Source organism: Aethalodelphis obliquidens, unplaced genomic scaffold (assembly GCF_003676395.1).
Source record: "Aethalodelphis obliquidens isolate GAN/ISIS:26980383/991018 unplaced genomic scaffold, ASM367639v1 scaffold4, whole genome shotgun sequence".
In the NCBI taxonomy this organism is placed as follows: Eukaryota; Metazoa; Chordata; class Mammalia; order Artiodactyla; family Delphinidae; genus Aethalodelphis; species Aethalodelphis obliquidens.
In genome coordinates this window covers 77,842,454-77,851,430 of record NW_020837948.1, presented here as the reverse complement: position 1 = coordinate 77,851,430, position 8,977 = coordinate 77,842,454, and the positions used below count along the sequence as shown (strand labels likewise).

General features: G+C 38.0%; 1 pseudogene; it reads right to left on the bottom strand.

Moving 5' to 3' along the window:
- Nucleotides 1-3,078: 3,078 nt before the first annotated feature.
- LOC113613908 (ADP-ribosylation factor-like protein 6-interacting protein 1 pseudogene) lies at nucleotides 3,079-3,718 on the bottom strand (annotated as a pseudogene).
- Between the last annotated feature and the right edge of the window lie 5,259 nt (nucleotides 3,719-8,977).

The following is an 8,977-nucleotide window of genomic DNA, read 5'->3' as shown; positions in this document are numbered from 1 at the left end:
TTTGGGATGATTCGTTGTCTATTCAGGTATTCCACAGATGCACGGTACATCAAGTTGATTGTGGAGATTTAATCCTCTGCTGAGGCTGCTGCGAGAGATTTCCCTTTCTCTTCTTTGTTCGCACATTTCCTGGGGTTCAGCTTTGGATTTGGCCCTGTGTCTGCATGAAGGTTGCCTAAGGGCATTTGTTCTTTGCTCTGACAGGTCGGGGTTAAAGGAGCAGCTGATTCGGGGGCTCTGGCTCACTCAGGCCGGGGTGGGGGAGGGGTACAGATGCGGGGTGAGCCTGTGGCAGCAGAGGCCAGCGTGACTTTGCACCAGCCTGAGGCGTGCCACGTGTTCTTCCGGGGAAGTTGTCCCTGGATCATGGGACCCTGGCAGTGGCGGGCTGCACAGGCTCCTGGGAGGGGAGGTGTGAAGAGTGACCTGTGCTTGCACACAGACTTCTTGGTGGTGGCAGCAGCAGCCGTAGCATCTCATGCCCATCGCTGGTGTCCGTGCTGGTAGCCACAGCTCGCACCCAACTCTGGAGCTCGTTTAGGTGGTGCTCTGAATCCCCCCCTCCTCATGCACCCCGAAACAATGGTCTCTTGCCTCTTAGGCAGCTCCAGACCTTTTCCAGGACTCCCTCCCGGCTAGCTGTGGCGCACTAGCCCCCTTCAGGCTGTGTTCACGCCGCCAACCCCAGTCCTCTCCCTGGGATCCGACCGAAGCCCGAGCCTCAGCTTCCAGCCCCCGCCCGCCCCGGCCGTTGAGCAGACAAGCGTCTTGGACTGGTGAGTGCTGGTCGACACTGATCCTCTGTTTAGGAATCTCTCCGCTTTGCCTTCTGCACCCATGTTGCTGTGCTCTCCTCCGTGGCTCCGAAGCTTTCCCCCTCTGCCACCCACAGTCTCTGCCCACGAAGGGGCTTCCTAGTGTGTGGAAACCTTTCCTCCTTCACAGCTCCCTCCCACTGGTGCAGGTCCCATCCCTATTCTTCTGTTTTTTCTTTTTTCTTTTGCCCTACCCAGGTACGTGGGGAGTTTCTTGCCTTTTGGGGGGTCAGAGGTCTTCTGCCAGCATTCAGTAGGTGTTCTGTAGCAGTTGTTCCACATGTAGATGTATTTCTGATGTATTTGTGGAGAAGAAGGTGACCTTTTGCCATCTTGAAGGTCTCATCTTGGCAACTTTCAAATACACAATACAGTATTATTAACTATAGTCACCATGTTGTGCATTACATTCCCAGGACTTATTTATTTAATTCACATGCTGATATTTCAGGTATATAACTTAAATAATGTGCTCTTCACGCAGGAATTATAGTCTTTCTACTAACACTCATTGTATATTTATGGAAATTGAGTATGTAATATAAGCTACAAGGACAATCAAATAGCAAAATTTATGATACTTGTTTGGGCATCTGTAACATAAGATTAAGAATTAGTAAAAAGACATAAACAAAAGTGCCAAGTTACATAAATTAAAAAGGAAAGCTTCAGGAGTTCCCTGCTAGCCTAGTTAGTGGTTAGGATTCCTGGCTTTCACTGCTGTGGCCCAGGTTCAATCCCTGACTGGTGAACTGAGATCTCACAAGCCACATAGTGACATGAAAAAAAAAAAAGAAAGAAAGCTTTTAGAGGGTTTTCTTCAAATATAAAATACATAGAATAACTAATAAGAAGACAATATAACAAAATCTATAAGGTAGATAAAAGAATATCTTTTTTTTTTGGATTCCAGCTTTTTTATTTTTCCCCTTTTACACAAAAAAAGTAGAAGAAATAACACAGGATTAAAATCACAAAAGTAGTTAATTGGTAGAACACACATAAACACAAAAATCCAGATAGGAAGACAAGCTTATTTACAATGAGGAAACACATGTAAATTATGGTAGCTTGTATACGAAATATTAAAAAAGAAAAGTCAAACATATGCTACATGGTGCCACTGTTACAGCAATACTGAAGGGGAGAAAACAATTTTTCTTTAGGAACAGATATACCACAAGGTCCAGGTTTTATAGCATCAGTGCAATAAATTCACAAAACTATATTATAGCTAGTTAATCAGTTTAAAAATTGTTCCCAAATATGTCACATTTCCAGCCCTCAGAAGTTCATTCCTACAGATTTCAACTACTCCATCTATGGGGACCAAAAGCAGCCAGTGTTACCATAAAATGAGACACTTGAGGCTTACCTTTAAAGGCTTATTCTGGTCTTGAAAAACTAGTAGGATTTTCTACTGAAATGAATCTTGACTAAACACAGGATGAGTTTTGTTCTTTATTGGCTGGTCTTGGAATGAAGGTCATAGACATGACTCAACCTATTATGTACTTTAGTTTCAGTTAGCTGAAAATCTGAAATTAAAAGTATGCTAAAAATCCTAAATACCATCTTGTGTAAGCTTGCTACTAAAAAGCCTTTAAGGATGTACTGACTTTAAGTGCAAGGGAACAAGAGTTCTAAGCCTGTCAGATTCCCCATTTGGGAGGAAGGATCAATGTTTCCAACAAGTTGCTAAATTCTGCACAAGGGAGAAGCCAACACATACTAGGCCATGGAATTAGGTTCATTTTATTCCACAAGGATTCTTCTCCCACAGTATAGAAACAGAATGAGGAATGAATCTTAATTGGTCTCTTCATCAGAAGTGGTAAACTTGGTTTCTATATTCATGAAACCAGACTGTTGTTTAAGCAGACTGTGGAAGCAGACAGTAGAACCAGCTTCCTGTAGTCACAGATCATGATTTTGTATCCAGCTAAAGCAAAAATCAACTTGAACAGTTATCCCAAGCCCTGTTAACTGTACTAAAGGATGAAGTTCACCACTATATTATTTTAAAAGTAAGAGTTCAATTAACCCTGGGTGAGAAAAACCAAAACAAGTGGTAATGATGAATGAGTTGTCCATATAAGGCCAGCTGATGAGAACACACCCATGAAGACACTGGGCATAAAGCCTTACTTGGCAAGTCGGAATTTCCACTAAGGGCAGAATGAGGGACAGCAAAGAGCTACATCTGTAACATTTTTGTATCCAGACAGCATAACAGATACTATCCCCAAGGACAATGTATACACCATTAATCACACCGAATAAAGCAGATGCATTATTCATTTTTCTTTTCTTTTTGTTTGAGAAGCTTGTTTATCTCTCTTTTGGCCATTCCAATGTACTTCGAAATGATTCCATGTTGGTTTAGTCCAGGAAGCAAGAGTAAGAAAGTCACTATCAGGTAGGAGAGAAGGAGGTTGTGGACTTGCTGTCCCACCCAAACAACCACAGCAAGAGAAATGATCATGGTCATGAAGTACAGTTTAGGCTTTTCTTTCCTTAGCATAAGGAGGTGTTTCTACCAGCCCACAGCTCTGTGTCGAGTTTTTACTAGATTGCTTCAAATTTCAAGGACTCACTGCTGTTACTCAGTGGTCCATTTATTGGAGCCAAAAATTCTAGGTGCTAGAATGGGAACAAGGTAGTCAGCCAAGCACAGAAAAAACAAAACAGGAAACACCGGACAGAACGGATGGATCTAGATAGTAGATAGTCAGAAACACCAAAGAAACCATACCCATGATGGCAGGTGGAAACCAAGCTCTTCCCCATTGGAAGACTTCATCTGCCATCAGCATAACTTCTCCCCATCTTTGCAGCTACTGTTCCAGATTTGCAGTCTCTGCAGCCAGCAGGCTGGTGCTGCGAGAATCTCCTTCCACCATCGTTCCCAAGGTGCCCCCTCAGCTAGAGCAAGACGCCCCCAAAACTGGCCTTCCTCAGAGCCACTCATGACAACCCTCATAAAAGGATATCTTAATTAAAATAAAATTATTAAAGAAATGTACTACTGTACACTAAAGTAGTGACAATATAATCAACCAGAACAACAAAAAAATAGAAAGCTCAGACACATACATACAAATATTTAAATGTTTTATAAATAAAATTATTCTAATTTTAAATCAATGATATCTTTTTAGTTACTGATTTGTTGAAAGAAAAAAAATAATGGTTAAAATGAAAGGAAATAGGGGCTTCCCTGGTGGCACGGTGGTTAAGAATCCACCTGCCAATGCAGGGGACAGGGGTTCGAGCCCTGGTCTAGGAAGATCCCACATGCTTCAGAGCAACTAAGCCCATGCGCCACAACTACTGAGCCTGTGTTCTAGAGCCCGAGAGCCACAACTACTGAGCCCATGCACCTAGAGCCTGTGCTCCACAACAAGAGAAGGCACTGTGATGAGAAGCCTGTCACCGCAAGGAAGAGTAACCCCCGCTCACTGCAACTAGAGAAAGCCCGTGCACAGCAATGAAGACCCAACGCAGCCCAAAACAAATAAATTTATTAAAAAAACAAAAAACTTAAAGGAAACAAAAAACCAAAAATACCCTAAAAACATACAGGTAAACATTTATATAATTTTAAAATATGATCAACTCTTTTTGAAAAAAGCATAGGTAGTGTATAAGAATTGATTGGTAGATAGCATTTTATACACAGAGTTCTTAGAAACAAATAAAACATGAGTACCTCAGGACAAATGGAGCAAAAGATATAAACCAGTGAGTCACAGAGTTTGAAACACTTATGACTAGTTAAACTATAAAAAATTTAAATCTCTGTATTAATAAATTTTTAATTAAATGTAATACCATTATTTTATACATCAAAGAGATTTTTGATATTGAGTTAAACACATGAGAGTCGAATTGTATATTATAATTAGACATAAATCTCAGCTTCACTTTACTGATTTGGTGATTTTGAGTAAATTATTTTAATTTTCTATGCCTTTTTCCTCATTTGGAAAATTCAGTTTTGTGCCCCTACTTCACAGGTTTGTTGCAAGAATCAAATGAGCTTGCTCTGTAAAACTCTTGGTCCGATGCATGGCACATAGAAGACACTAAAAACTATTAGATTTAATCAAACCCTCAAACATAGAAGATATATTATATAAACTAATTCACTTTTGTAATGGAATACTGTGCAAATTAAAAAAAATCATGTTGGCATGGAAAAATGTTCATTATCTATTGACAAGTGAAAAAATGCTCAAACCATAAATATAGACTTTTTTTTTTTTTTGGCTATAACAGTAGCTAGTACTAGACTAGCTTTCCCAATAAAGACTATAACTGATGAAACAGTTTCATCAGATATTTAAACAATATTTGTTTCCAGATATTGCAACAACAGAACAAAACTATATTTCTCAAAGAAAGAGAAACTTATGATTTGATCCTATGATTACCCAGACCTCACCAGGGAACAATTTCTTGACCATAAGCACAAAAACCTAGGGTCCACACAGAGCCCTACAAAGTTAGGAGTAGCTGAAACACCGGACAGACCTCTAGATGGCAGAGACCTATGCAGACAGAGACATGAGGAAATTGTGTGAGGCTTTTCTGTGAATCCTTGGCTAAGGGCAGGCAACACTACATAAGACATAGCAAAGAGTGGCTGTGGTAGGCTTGTAACAGAATAGCACAGAGGCAATATAGATTAAATAGTGCTGGGGACAAGGCAGGTCAGGCACATGCAAAGTGGAGACATTTTTAATATCCTAGCAAACTGAAAAATCTGGGCACCAGCATAGAAGTCAGAAAGTCTATGAAATAACAGGAAGGGCCATGCCCTAAAGTAAAGCCTATTCTACTCCTTCTCTAACAGAGTCTAAATTTGAATCCTGGCAAGATCTTCTGGGAAGACAGATTTGGAAGGTCGAGTTCCTCAAAATAAGAGGGGTTTGAGAAAATTCAGATTTCTGCAGAACTGCTCATAAAACAAGATCAAGATGATCAGCCAGTTATTAGAAATAACCACAGGAACAAAAATCAAAATCCTTCAGAGGAAGAAAATAGAACTAGAATCTCTATATCATCTACAAAATACAAGGCAAATCAATAACTATATGCAAAGAAATAGAAAAATGTGACCTAGAGTCAAGAAAAAATATTCCAGAGTAATTTTAAAATGGTCCAAATGTTGGATTTAGAGGAAACCTTTTAAAAAAGCTATTATAAATGTTTAAAAAAATAAGGGAAAATATAGTCAGAGAATTAGTGAGGGAACAGGTAGGGAATACCAGCAGAGAAATGCAAACCATAAAACAAGAGTCAAAAGGAAACTTTAAAACTGAAAACTATTATAAAAGAGATGAAATAAATTCACTGAAAGTGCTTGACAGGTGATTGGAGAGGCATATTAAAGAGTCTCTGAACTCTACAAAAGATCAACAGAAATAATGCAATCTAAAAAAGAAAAGAAATTGAGGAAAAATGAACAGGTAATTCAGGTACAAAAATGAATGACTAAAATACATGTTTTTAAAAAGCCTCAGGAGAAAAAAGTGAAGAAATGAAGAAAACAGTGTTCCAATAAATAATGGCCAAAATTTTCCCAAATTTGATGAAAAATTGACTTAGAGATTCAAGCCCTCAGCAAACCTCAAAAAGGTTAAGTACAAAGAAAACCATACTTGGGCAATTCTTATTAAAACTGCTGAAAACCAATGCTAAAAAAGTCACATTAAAAAAAATTTCGATAGCTCAACAATCTACAGATTCAGTGCAATCCCTATCAAACTACCAATGGCATTTTTCACAGAACTACAACAAAAAATTTTACAATTTGTACAGAAACACAGGAGACCCCAAATAGCCTAAGCAATCTTGAGAAAGAAAAATGGAGCTGGAGGAATCAGGCTCCCTGATTCAGACTATACTACAAAGCTACAGTAATCAAGACAATATGGTACTGGCACTAAAACAGAAGTATAGATCAATGGAATAGGATAGAAAGCCCAGAGATAAACCCATGCACATATGGCCACCTTATCTTTGACAAAGGAGGCAAGGATATACAATGGAAAAAAGACAGCCTCTTCAATAAGTGGTTCTGGGAAACTGGACAGCTACATGTAAAAGAATGAAACTGGAACACTCCCTAACACCATACACAAAAATAAACTCAAAATGGATTAAAGACCTAAATTTAAGGCCAGACACTATAAAACTCTTAAAGGAAAACATAGGCAGAACACTCTATGACATAAATCACAGCAAGATCCTTTTCGACCCACCTCCTAGAGAAATGGAAAGAAAAACAAAAATAAACAAATGGGACCTAATGAAACTTAAAAGCTTTTGCACAGCAAAGGAAACCATAAACAAGATGAAAAGACAACCTTCAGAATGGGAGAAAATATTTGCAAACGAAGCAACTGACAAAGGATTAATTTCTAAAATATACAAGGAGCTCATGCAGCTCAATATCAAAAAAACAAAAAACCCAATACAAACATAGGCAGAAGACCTAAATAGACATTTCTCCAAAGAAGATATACAGATTGCCAACAAACACATGAAAGGATGCTCAACATCACTAATCATTAGAGAAATGCAAATCAAAACCACAATGAGGTATCATCTCACACAGGTCAGAATGGCCATCATCAAAAAATCTACAAACAATAAATGCTGGAGAGGGGGTGAGAAAAGGGAACCCTCTTGTACTGTTGGTGGGAATGTAAATTGATACAGCCACTATGGAGAACAGTATTGAGGTTCCTTAAAAACTAAAAATAGAACTACCATATGACCCAGAAATCCCACTACTGGGTATATACCCTGAGAAAACCATAATTCAAAAAGTGTCATGTACCACAATATTCATTGCAGCTTTATTTACAATAGCCAGGACATGGAAGCAACCTAAGTGTCCATCAACAGATGAATGCATAAAGATGATGTGGCCCATATATACAATGGAATATTACTCAGCCATAAAAAGAAACAAAACTGAGTTATTTGCAGTGAGGTGGATGGACATAGAGTCTGTCATACATAGTGAAGTAAGTCAGAAAGAGAAAAACAAATACCATATGTTAACACATATATATGGAATCTAAAAAAAAAAAAAAAAAAGGTCCTGATGAACCTAGGGGCAGGACAGGCATAAAGACACAGAGGTAGAGAATGGACTTGACACAGGAACAGGGAAGGGTAAGCTGGGACGAAGTGAAAGAGTAGCATTGACATATATACACTACCAAATGTAAAATAGATAGCTAGTGGGAAGCAGCCACATAGCACAAGGAGATCAGCTCAGTGCTTTGTGACCACCTAGAGGCGTGGGATAGGGAGGGTGGGAGGGAGAGGCAAGAGGGAGGGGATATGGTGATATACGTATACATATAGCTGATTCACTTTGTTATACAGCAGAAACTAATATACCATTGTAAAGCAATTATACTCCAATAAAGATGTTAAAAAAATTCTATAGCTTGAGAAAATACCCTTCAAAAAATGAGAATGTAATAAAAACATTTTTATTTTTATAATCAAATTCTGGTTGAGATTGATTTTATTCTACACATCAAATTGTGGAAAATGTACATTTTAACAATTTTGAGTTTTTCCAACTCATCATAATATATCCCTCAAATTATTTAGATCTTCTTTATTTCTCTTAGCAATACTTTGTACTTTCAAATGTTGATATTTGCATATATACTTTTATACTAATTCCTAATTATTTTTAATGGGTCTTAAAACTGTTGTTAATTTTCAATTTCATTTTCTAATTGTTCTTTGGTAGATACAGAAATACAATTAAATGTTATATATTGAGCTTATATCCTGTGACTTTGCTAAATATTCATTAATTTCAGTCATTTTTTTAAATGGTAGAAATGTAAATGGTACAGTGCTACGAAAACCTGTACGGAAGTTCTTCAAAAAACTAGTTATAGAATTATCATATGATCTAGCAATCCTGCTTCTGGGTAATATCCAGAAGAACTGAAATCAGAATCTTGAAGAGATATGCACTCCCATGTTCACTGCAGTAATAATATAATAATAATACAATAGCCAAGATATGGAAATAACCTAAATGTCCATTGATGGAAAGAAAATGTGTTATATACACATGATGGAACACTATTCAGCCTTAAAAAGAAGGAAATATTGCC